Raw genomic sequence first — 13023 nt, 5'->3', positions numbered from 1 at the left:
GTTAACCTGTCTAATATCCTAGTTATTATAGGCTATGATGACAAACTGTAAAGCAGCTTCAATAGCTGCAGAAAGCAGATAAATAGCTGGGCTTTACGTCCTGATAACGTAAATAACAAGGTAAATAACACGGTAAACAACAATTTAAAGGTAAATAAAAATTTAAAGGTAAACAACAATTTAACAATTTGACAAGGTCAAGGTAAATAACAATTTAAAATAAATTTTATAAGCTAGAGCAGGACTCCTCAAGCTCATGCTGCTGCCAGATATTTCATTTTCCTATCCACTGCAAAAGGAGAGATTTTATCAAGCTGCCACCACGACTGAAGGAGAGGGTGGGCATATCATTGTGTCTCTGCTCTTATTCCCTGTGGTCCTCTGGAATTACACTAGTGCTGCACCCAGGGTGAGAGGCACTTCCAGACACTAGAACTGGACCTGTGTGAAGGAATCATCATCTCTTGCAATTTCTTCCAGCATTTATTGCTGCCTTGACCCAGAGGAGCAGGGCAGGGAGCAGCAGGACTGGAGAGGGAGGCGCAGCAGGAATTCCCAAATGCATTCCTGTGCAATCCTAAAACCCCCAGAGCTGCCTGGGGACGGGAACCACCCCCAGACTGTGCCAGTCCATTTTATTTGAAGAGACAAGGGTGCTTTACAGACACCCAGGGACACATTTGCCAGCGCCTGGTGGGATTTTAGCTGCACCAGTGCCATCAGCATCAGTGGGACTCCAGCAGCCAAACCCACAGGAGCTGCGGTGAAAATGCACCCCCGAGGGCTCAGAAACAACACGAAGCTATTTTTTACCCCCAGGACTCTTGCTGCCGTGGTCCATGAAGAGAGCAAAGCGCCCTTTGTGGCTCATTAAACCCTTTCACAGCACACCAGTGAGGAGAGCAGCTGGGTAATGGTTGGAGCTCCCCTTCCCTGCGTGAGGATCCAGGGCAGGATGCTGTGGTGAACCTTCCTCCTGCATCCAAATACTGTCCTGAGGGGTTTTTTTTCACTCCCCCCATAAAAAGGAGACATTAATTATCCCGAAACCCTGGTGATTTTAAAGCACTTGCACCTTTCTCTGGAGAAATGTGTTTAATGAGCCTTCTAGCCTCATGTCTGATTGTTCCAGGGATTGGCAAATCTGTCATTTTCTTGCCTTCTTTCCTCAATCTGATCATCATTTGGTGGGCTGTATAAAAGTCTCAATCCTGATTTCTACTGACACAGAAAAACCTCAATTAAGCATGAAGTTTCCTCATAAAACATGTGTCCCCTTCTCTTTTCTGGATATTTATTGCCTTGAACATATTTATTATCCTGCAGGGAGTATGAATCCTAATCTAGCACATGAGGCCAACCAAAGAGGTAGGCAAGGTCTCCAAAACAAAGAAATAAAAATAAGATTATGGCTTTCCCCCTGTTTTTCCAGTTGCTGCTATTTCTGCTTACTACAGCTGGAAACAGAAGTTCAACATTCAAGCAAGGAGTTAACATTTACTCTTGCTTCATGTCAGACCTTTCATATGGAAGAGCATCTGTCTGTTTGCTGTTCCTTGCCAATTCTCATCGGGTTAACTTGATATCAGGTAATTCTGGAGTGTAATAGCTGTGTTTAGCTTGTGTAACAAAGCAGGGAATTGGGTTTAAAAGTTCACTCACAAACGAACTACTACCCAGTGCAGTATTCTTGGTTATCTCAATGCCTATTGTGCATTGTCACTAGTGAAAAAACATATGTTGTTTGGGCTGTTATCCATAGATTTGGGGGCTGGAGTGAGTGATCTGAGTTTTCTAAACAGCTGGGATTTATAAAACTGTTGTAAGCCATTCTTTTTCTTTGGGAACCTGCTGGTAAGAGGGTATTCACTGGGACCTAGAGCTCAGGTTTGGAACAAATCCATGAGAAGAGGGGGGGGAAAAAAAAGGGAAAAAAAAGAAAAAAAAGTAATTTCCATCTGCATCTGCCTGGTCCTGGTCCAGATTTTAATGAATAGCCATCCATATAAAAATCCTCATTGCCAGAGCTGGCAGGCACGGCGGAATTGTCTGGTGGTGCCTCTGCTTGCAGTGCTGAGTCAGTCTGGGGGTGCCCCAGGGTGGTGGGCAGGTGTCAGAGCAGAGCTGTGCCCTGGGACAGGTCACCAGCAGCAGCACAGCTGGCACCTGCCAACATCTGGATGGGGAGGAGCTAACTATTTAGTAATGGAAAACCCTGGAAGGTTGGAGGCTTGAATTAAAGGTTGGGAGATTCACTCTTTATTTCTTTATGCATTCAGTCAGATGGAGTTGGTTTTTTGTTGTTGTTTTGGTGAAAAACAACCTCAAATGGCTTCGTTTAAGATTTGTCTCCCCTGGCCTGGACAGAGCCCATGGGCAGGATGTGTGACTGGCAGCACAGCCAGAACCAGAGGCAGCGAAACCACCTTGCTCTCATCACTTCTCTCCTCGTTTTGTCCCCAGTGGCTGTGGGACAATTAATGCTGCCCTTCCCAGCTTTTTGTTGCTTTGTTTTGGCTCCTTGTGTCAGGCTGTCAACCCCAAGAGATCAAACTCAGGGCTGGCTGGGAGCTGGGGCTCTGCCAGGCTGGTTTGTGGCAGCTGCTGGGGCAGGGGGGTGACTCTGGCTGTGTCACACATCCTTCCCACCCGTGTGGGCTGGGGTGGATGGCAGAGCTCCAGCCCTGGAGCACTCAGACAACGACTCAGAGTGATGCCTCAGGTTTTTGGTGTGCTGCCCCAGGTGGATCCATTGAGGAGATCCTTTGAATAAATCCCTACTTTATTCTATAACTCTGTCCAGCCTCTGTTCCAGGTCAGCCCTCCCCACAGTTGAAGAGGACACAACTCAGCTCTGGGCTGCTCCTCAAACCAGGTCTGCTCTGAACACTGCCTGGGGAAAACCTGCCTCCTGCACAACAGCCAAAATCCCCGAGATTTTGCCCAAACTTGAGGGGATTGGCTGTGTCTCATCAGTTCATGCCCTGCAGGAACCATCCCCACATCTGCATTTTATCATTTTATTCCTTGGGGGACACAGCTCTGCTGCTCCCTGCACACCTGGCCTTCAGCAGGCCACAGAGCGGCTGTAGGTGTGTTTTGGTGGCAGCCCTGATATGTAGTTTGTGCTATAAAACAGATATTTGTCTGCAGTCAAAATACCCCAGGATCTCCAGAAACCACAGTAAATAAAAAGGGAGGAAAAACATCAGTATTTAATTAAGAGATGCTATTGTTGTTTGGCTTTTTTTCCCCACTGGGAGGAAAAAAAAAATCAACCCCCTATTCATTTATATTTATCTTGTTATGTATTTTGTTTGAGACTTAGCTTTCAAGACAAAACTTTGAATTAATCCTGAGCTTTTTCTCGGTAACCTCTCCACTCCATTTTACCAAGAAAGAGAGAATTGTCACTCTTTTTTGTGAAACAGGAACAATTTACTTAAAAGTAAGCTTCTCTGCACAATAGTTTTTATATTCACCACCTCCTGCTCCTTTAGGTGCTCATTGTCAGCAGTTTGCATGAAGCTGGGGATGTCTCCATGTGTGCTGGAGGTTCCCTGCAGGCATTAAGATGAAGAAAATCTCCAAAAGAGAGTAAAGCAAATGCCTGCATGGAAGTAGGAAGCAGAAATTAAGGAAAATAAGCCTCAGAGCTAGAGAAGAATGTCTTTCTCTTTTTCTGAAGGTCAGAAGAGCACATCCCTCAGGCAGCTGCATCCATTTGTGAGTGGAAATCTTGCGGGTTTTATTATCCTGATTTTCTAAAGCTGCAGGGGACACCTAAGACTAAGTGTTCATCCTCAGAGTAGCAAAGCTGGAATACCTTTACACCGACAGTGTTTTGTGACATGGACTTGTTTTTGCTTCATTTCTTGCTGCCTTACGTCCTGCAGGCAGGCTGGGGTGAGGTTTTAGTTATTGCAAATTGAGGCACCCCAGTGCCCCATCTCAGTCACAGGACACCATGGGCTGTGACAACTCTGTGACATCTTCTCTGGGGTCACTGACACAATTCTGCTGTGATTTTGGGTACAAAATGCATCATCACTCATCTTGGCTGGTCCCCAAAGTGTTTTAATCTACCCACCCTCCTTATGCAACTCGTAACTTTGCTGTGCAGCTTTTGCCTTTGGCATGAGATGTTGAAAATATTTTGTCATTTTCCATATCCAGGTATTATCTCAGTTTTAGGCATTGGAATCATGAGCCTTGTTATTGCTGTGCTTAGGGGATAGAGGTCTACATAAATAATCAGCTCAAGCAATTTGCCAGTCACTGTAGGGCTGCTCTAATGGGTTCTGTGAGTGTGAGTATGATACAAAACTATAAGTTTTCCATCATATTTTCTCCACAGCATGCACAGCTCTTCCTTGGAGTCAGTTTTAATGTCTCCTTAGACAGCAGCAAGGTCTCTGTGCTCAGTCACAGCACAAAGGCACTTTTCAGTGGGTCACCTTCTCAGCCAGCTCCAACATCCACATGCTGATCTTGTCTTTCCTGGGGTTCTCCCTCTGCTGCTAAAAAACTATGAAATGTGGCACTTCAAAGGACTGAGAAACAGCTTTTGAGTGTTTCTAGCAGTCTGCTTCGGTCTTATAAGTTCGTTGTTGACAAAAGAGCTATTCTTGCTCTTTTATAATTTCTAGTATCTATAATTTAAATTTTTTCCCACTCTGATTCAGCCCTTAGCAAATCTGCTGCCTCCATTGCAGTTCAGGAGTCTGCCCCTTTTCATAACTATCCAGCCTAGGGACTAGAATTGGGTTTATGTGGTTTATGTGATGCTCTCATTATTATATTGTTCTCTGAATTCGTATCTTGGGGTTGAATGACTTGAGCTTCTGGAAACTCATGTTTTCACAAGCCAAATTATCTGCTACATTACAAGCTGAGGAATTACTGTGTGCTGTGCAGAGATGAGACAATGCAACAAAAAATTATTTGGGAGAAAAAAAATAAACAAAGTCAGGGGCTTTGTTTCTTCATCCCAACAGAGGATGAGGATGGATGGATGGATGGATGGATGGATGGAAGGATGGATGATGGATGGATGGATGGATGGACGGATGGATGGATGATGGACGGATGATGGATGGATGATGGATGGATGGAGGATGGATGATGGATGGATGGATGGATGGACGGATGGATGGATGATGGACGGATGATGGATGGATGATGGATGGATGGAGGATGGATGATGGATGGATGGATGGATGGACGGATGGATGGATGATGGACGGATGATGGATGGATGATGGATGGATGGAGGATGGATGATGGATGGATGGATGGATGGACGGATGGATGGATGATGGACGGATGATGGATGGATGATGGATGGATGGAGGATGGATGATGGATGGATGGATGGATGGACGGATGGATGGATGATGGACGGATGATGGATGGATGATGGATGGATGGAGGATGGATGATGGATGGATGGATGGATGGACGGATGGATGGATGATGGACGGATGATGGATGGATGATGGATGGATGGAGGATGGATGATGGATGGATGGATGGATGGACGGATGGATGGATGATGGACGGATGATGGATGGATGATGGATGGATGGAGGATGGATGATGGATGGATGGATGGATGGACGGATGGATGGATGATGGACGGATGATGGATGGATGATGGATGGATGGAGGATGGATGATGGATGGATGGATGGATGGACGGATGGATGGATGATGGACGGATGATGGATGGATGATGGATGGATGGAGGATGGATGATGGATGGATGGATGGATGGACGGATGGATGGATGATGGACGGATGATGGATGGATGATGGATGGATGGAGGATGGATGATGGATGGATGGATGGATGGACGGATGGATGGATGATGGACGGATGATGGATGGATGATGGATGGATGGAGGATGGATGATGGATGGATGGATGGATGGACGGATGGATGGATGATGGACGGATGATGGATGGATGATGGATGGATGGAGGATGGATGATGGATGGATGGATGGATGGACGGATGGATGGATGATGGACGGATGATGGATGGATGATGGATGGATGGAGGATGGATGATGGATGGATGGATGGATGGACGGATGGATGGATGATGGACGGATGATGGATGGATGATGGATGGATGGAGGATGGATGATGGATGGATGGATGGATGGACGGATGGATGGATGATGGACGGATGATGGATGGATGATGGATGGATGGAGGATGGATGATGGATGGATGGATGGATGGACGGATGGATGGATGATGGACGGATGATGGATGGATGATGGATGGATGGAGGATGGATGATGGATGGATGGATGGATGGACGGATGGATGGATGATGGACGGATGATGGATGGATGATGGATGGATGGAGGATGGATGATGGATGGATGGATGGATGGACGGATGGATGGATGATGGACGGATGATGGATGGATGATGGATGGATGGAGGATGGATGATGGATGGATGGATGGATGGACGGATGGATGGATGATGGACGGATGATGGATGGATGATGGATGGATGGAGGATGGATGATGGATGGATGGATGGATGGACGGATGGATGGATGATGGACGGATGATGGATGGATGATGGATGGATGGAGGATGGATGATGGATGGATGGATGGATGGACGGATGGATGGATGATGGACGGATGATGGATGGATGATGGATGGATGGAGGATGGATGATGGATGGATGGATGGATGGACGGATGGATGGATGATGGACGGATGATGGATGGATGATGGATGGATGGAGGATGGATGATGGATGGATGGATGGATGGACGGATGGATGGATGATGGACGGATGATGGATGGATGATGGATGGATGGAGGATGGATGATGGATGGATGGATGGATGGACGGATGGATGGATGATGGACGGATGATGGATGGATGATGGATGGATGGAGGATGGATGATGGATGGATGGATGGATGGACGGATGGATGGATGATGGACGGATGATGGATGGATGATGGATGGATGGAGGATGGATGATGGATGGATGGATGGATGGACGGATGGATGGATGATGGACGGATGATGGATGGATGATGGATGGATGGAGGATGGATGATGGATGGATGGATGGATGGACGGATGGATGGATGATGGACGGATGATGGATGGATGATGGATGGATGGAGGATGGATGATGGATGGATGGATGGATGGACGGATGGATGGATGATGGACGGATGATGGATGGATGATGGATGGATGGAGGATGGATGATGGATGGATGGATGGATGGACGGATGGATGGATGATGGACGGATGATGGATGGATGATGGATGGATGGAGGATGGATGATGGATGGATGGATGGATGGACGGATGGATGGATGATGGACGGATGATGGATGGATGATGGATGGATGGAGGATGGATGATGGATGGATGGATGGATGGACGGATGGATGGATGATGGACGGATGATGGATGGATGATGGATGGATGGAGGATGGATGATGGATGGATGGATGGATGGACGGATGGATGGATGATGGACGGATGATGGATGGATGATGGATGGATGGAGGATGGATGATGGATGGATGGATGGATGGACGGATGGATGGATGATGGACGGATGATGGATGGATGATGGATGGATGGAGGATGGATGATGGATGGATGGATGGATGGACGGATGGATGGATGATGGACGGATGATGGATGGATGATGGATGGATGGAGGATGGATGATGGATGGATGGATGGATGGACGGATGGATGGATGATGGACGGATGATGGATGGATGATGGATGGATGGAGGATGGATGATGGATGGATGGATGGATGGACGGATGGATGGATGATGGACGGATGGATGGATGGATGGATGGATGGATGGAGAAACACTAGCTGCTTTCTGAAGGCTAAATAATTTTATTGTCTAATTGTATATTGGTGCTGTTCTAGTGCCAATGCTAATGGTGTCCCTACTTCATCCTTTCTCACAACAGGAAAGGCAGATGTCCAGTTTTGCAGGGAACAGCACTTTCTGTGGGCCAGCACTGGGTGAGAAGAGTGATAATATATGTTTACTCACCTGCTGGCCCTCTCTGCATGGTGTACAAGTAGAAACTTCTGTGAAAACACAGGTGGAGGAGGCCTGGACCTGTCTGTAGGCTGTCAGCACAACCTAGTACACGTGGCACAGAGGAGACAGAAGCCTGGAATTTGTCTTGCTGTGCTAATATAGCATGGGAGTTGTTTCCCAAAACTCAGAGTGGCAGTGAGAACAATTGCTGATCTGCTTCTGGGGACACTGCAAGGTCTGGGGCAAACCCTCCTGAAACAGGTATTGGTATTGTAAGTGCATGAAAAGCTTTACTACTGTTTTTTCCTCTACTTTTGAAAGTACCTCTGTTTTCCTTCTTTTTTGGGATGGTATCCTCATTTTAATTTCTTTTGTTCAGTAATTTTAAATATTATTAAATTAGAAAGAATTGTTTTATTGTCCTGAGTGTGATAAGAGCACGCTCATCACTGCCACACAATTGCAGTTCAGTGCTACTGGAGCATGGAACAAGAGAGCAAGCTACAGGATGAGGTAATTTTCAATTTAAAACAGTCAAATACAATATGTTTTGAATTCTTTCCCTGGCAGAGAGGAACTCTTCAAATGGGAAAACATCTAAAGGTTTTCCAGTTTAAGCCAATGTTCAGAAACCAGAGACAGCTGAAGGCTGTGGCTATTAGCATAGCAAAGAGATGACAGAGGGGTGAAATGATACGAGAAAGGATCGATCAGTGAGGGGCTGTGAGAGGAGATGGCTGCATTCCTACTGCCATTGTTTTCCCTTGCTGCTTCAGCTACTGTATTTGTATTGTGAGTTTAAAGGCACAGGAAACTATTTTTAGTGCTTCACCGACAGATTTCTCCTTTTCACTTACTTGAGATGCAGTTTTAATCAGGTTAAATAAAGGGCAGGGTGGGAGGTTAATAATTACTTCTATTAATTGGAATCCACTTTGGATCAGCTGTAGGACTCTGTGTCCTTTCATGGTGTCCTGTGGCTTGAGACGGGTCTGCTTGGAGCATTCCCTTGTACTGAGTTCCCTTAAAAAGGGCTTTTAAGAAGAAAACGTCGGGATTTATTTGAATTTAAAAAGAAAATAAAATAGCGCAATGTACCTTTTTAAGCAGCGTTAGCTCGGAGCATCTAGGCAGGAGACTGTAGGAATAAAAAGGTTTGTAAACAAGGCTGCCACCAGTCTCTCAGCCTCCTTGTGAGCCTGGCTCTGGGCCAGCTCCATGACTTTCTGCTCAGCAGCGAGCGCTGTGGCTTCGCTTCTGGGACATCCCTGGGAACATCCTTTGCTCCTGGGACATCCCTGCCACCCACCCTGCCCTCGCCTCCCTCCCCCTCTGAGCTCTGCCCCTCTGATTTTGCAGCCTGGGGAAGCCTGGAGGATCCCATGGAAGGAGCCACCTCACCCTGGCTGTGGAGCACATCACAAACCGGGCGCGGGTGCCGCGTCCATCGCTGGTGCCATCGCTGGAGAGGGACCCAGGAGCCCTCTGTGAACACTTTTTCATGGGCCTAAGCTTTCAGGCCACTCTGCTCAGATTTGCCTCGCGTTTTCAAAGCTGTTTTATTTTTAATTCTTCGTTGTCCTCCAGCTGTGTGTGTGAAAGGATCCCCAGCCCGTTGCCTGACACTCAAAATGTTGCTATAGGGTTGAGATGTGAACATGGCATCCACCCCACAGCCCTTCCCACACCAGAAGCCATCCCATCCTGCCAGATGTGCCAGATTCCTTAAGCACCACAAAGGAGAGGTTTTCACTTGAAATCCCAGCAAAAAATGTGATAACCCAGGCACACTCTACCTTTGGTGGACATAGGATGCGGTTGGACACTGTGCTCAGATCCAGGGGCATCTCCCTGTGCTGCCATAGCCACCGGCTGTGTGCTGTGGCCCTTGTCAGGAATCCTTCAAATGCTCTTTCACACAAGAAGCTGAAAGGTCAAACATTTAGGATTTTTATTTTTTCCCCTCCTCCTCAGGCACAATAGACCCAGGGCAGTTTAATGCTGAGGCTCCTGTACAAAGTCGCATGAGTTATTTGATAACCATATGTGGTTAATGCCTCAGATTTATCTACCATGTGAAAGATTAAACTTTCAATAATGCATATCCCTTCCTACAAGTAGATTTTATCGTTCAAAACAAATTCAAAGAAAAAAAAAATACACTTCTGTTACTTCTGCTTACAGCACCAACATTTTCTTGGCTCCCTCTCCTGAATAATGTAAATCTCCAAACCTACTTACTTGGAGTACCTAAAAGCCACAAGGCAACATGAGCAAATGCCAAATGTTGAAACATAAAGGCTTAAAAATTAATCCTACCAAGAAGGATAATTCTTTCTCCTTACAAGTTCTCATCACTTCTGCCTTCCAGTTCATAACAGATAATCACACAGTCTGGCATCCAAAAAGTGTGGACACTGAGGTATCAGAAGGATTTTAAGTTGTTTTAAAGAACTCCACAGAGCTATTTTTTAATATCTGTTCTGCCTGCATAACTGGTTGGAAAATGTATCTGCTATTTTTGCAGTGGTCCTCTCAGTTTTACCTTCAGTGATATTCTATGCCCATGGGGAGCTAAAGAAAACATTTAATGATTTAGATCATTCACGTTAATCAGTGATAGGATTTATGCTTTTCAGCTTGCATTACTTTTAGTATAAAAAAGCACCTCTGAGTATCCTAAATTATTTATTTGCAGGCAAGTACATTCAATGCTGGGAGTTCCAGGTTTAATTTTGCTCTTAAAGTTCTGTGCAAGGAACCCTCCTGGTGCTTTATGGAAGTGATTTCCTTGTGCCTGCAGCACAGCATAAAAAGCTATTTAAGAAATGTGATTTTTTCGTGTCTTCAAAGGGATGTTCTGTCAGATCACAGGGGAAAAGGCAAATATCAGTAAAATTAGAAGGTTTATAACAAGTAGATGGTGAGTCTGTCAGAAAAACAAGCAGCATTCCCCTCATCATGTATGGTATTAGAATACCTCTCACTATAGGAAATTTTTTTACTACAATCCTTAGAGAATACTGCAATAGGTACACATTAACCTTAAAATGAAATAACTATTGCAGCTGAGCCCTATTCTGAGGCTTGACAGACCTTCCAGAGTTATCAACAAAGACCCTTGAAAAAAGCAAAAAATAAGTGATTTAGCATAAACTCCTCCTAAAACAGGAGCTGCAATCCAGGGAACCCCCGTGAGCTGGCTGAGAGCCTGCACACTCTCCAGATGCTGATCCTGAAAGTTTAGTCCCAGTTTACTGAGTCCCATATATCTAATTAGCACATGCTTCCTTACCCACCCCTCCAATTCCTAAAAATCCCATTTCCTAAATGGAAATTCAGGAGATTTACAAAAATTTCTGTAACAGAGATGGCTGCAGTGCCTGGAATGGAACTCCCTTCTTAATTATGGAGGGACCAAACACTGAGTGACCCCAAAAAGTCAGCAGCACTTTCCTTCCACTCCACCTCCAGGGAGCTCCCTGTTCCCGGGCTTCCCAGGAAAGTCATGGCATCAAGGATGGGGGAATTCAAGGAGCATCTGGATGACACTCTGAGCCTCGTGGTTTAGTTTTGGGTAGTCCTGAGAGGAGCAGGGAGATGGATTCAGTGATCCTTAGGGGTCCTTTCCAAACTGAAGCAGTCTGTGGTTATAATGAGAGGCAAGTGGGAAGAGATGAGCATTAAAATCAGCACGGGATGTTGAGAAGACACCATTTTGATTAAAATGACCATTTTTTAAATTGAAAGAAGACACTGACTCTTCAGTCTTTTGTCATTGTGAATGTGAAAAAACAACCTGGGAGAGTGTGATTGTCTTGACATGAGGGGAAAAGACAACTCATAAGTCTTCAGAAAATCAGTAATTTGGTTATTTTGGGGCCTGTAACTGTTCCTAAGGGCACTGGAACAGCAGCTAACAGCTTTTGAACCAGATGCTTTGTGGGTGCACAATCAGTTCATGATCGCAAATAATGTGTAGATATCACTTGTCATTTAAAAGGAGGATGTGCCATGCCAGCTGTGCTTCTGCTTTTCTCTTTTGTCTATTCAAACAGCTGGAGCAGTCTGGAAGAGTATGGGTTTCCCTCAGGAATTCCAGCAGGCAGTGGGAAGATTCAGGGAGCCAGTTTGTACTTTTAAAACTTCCACTTTAAATTCTGCAGTGTTTCAGAACCATGACTTCAAGCACAGTTGCATAAACCTGTGGTCTTACAGAATTCTGTGTGCAGCTGACTCAGGACAAGAAATGTGGCATTGTGTGTGTGTTTTTAATTTCCTTTTTTTTTTTTGGTCAGGACAATATACTTTTATGGTGTTCCCTGAAGAGTAGCTTAACCTCTCTGTGTGTCTGGATACTGGATATGACAGATAAACATCCACACCCACAGTGTTATCAACTCCAGGTGATGACTGATGGATAAATGGATCCTGAAAACCCCACTCTTCAGTGACATCCATTTTTTTGACTAAATTCTGCAGATTCTGGTGCCTTCAGTGTGACTCATTAGCATGGCTGTTGTTGTGATTACAGGATCATGAAACCTAACAATATTTTGTTTCATTTAGTGATCAATTCATCTAGATCATGGGAACCTCAGCCTTCTGTTTCCATAGCAGCTCTTTACAAAAGTTATAGTCAAGAGAAGACCTGTATAGATTAATATTCCAATAGAGTTTCTTTGCCAGCCTCATTCCTCATTATACCATAAATCATCACTTCTGTTCCTTCTCTATGTCTCTTCCTTCCTGACTCTTTGCTTTTGCCTTTTCTGGTTTTTTATGGTCATGTGATATTGGGTAAAATAATGAACTTTTACCAGCCAAGTATATAAGTCAGTTGCTACATTGCCCCAAACTTAATAGTACCTGTGTCTATTGAAATGTGGAAAATATTAAAGGAGTGTGGAAATTAAAAACATTGAAGGACTTCCATGACAAGCAACTCCCTGA

This window comes from Passer montanus, unplaced genomic scaffold (genome assembly GCF_014805655.1).
Source record: "Passer montanus isolate IOZ18808 unplaced genomic scaffold, ASM1480565v1 scaffold97, whole genome shotgun sequence".
NCBI classification, from domain to species: Eukaryota; Metazoa; Chordata; class Aves; order Passeriformes; family Passeridae; genus Passer; species Passer montanus.
Note: the sequence above shows the minus strand (reverse complement) of the source record.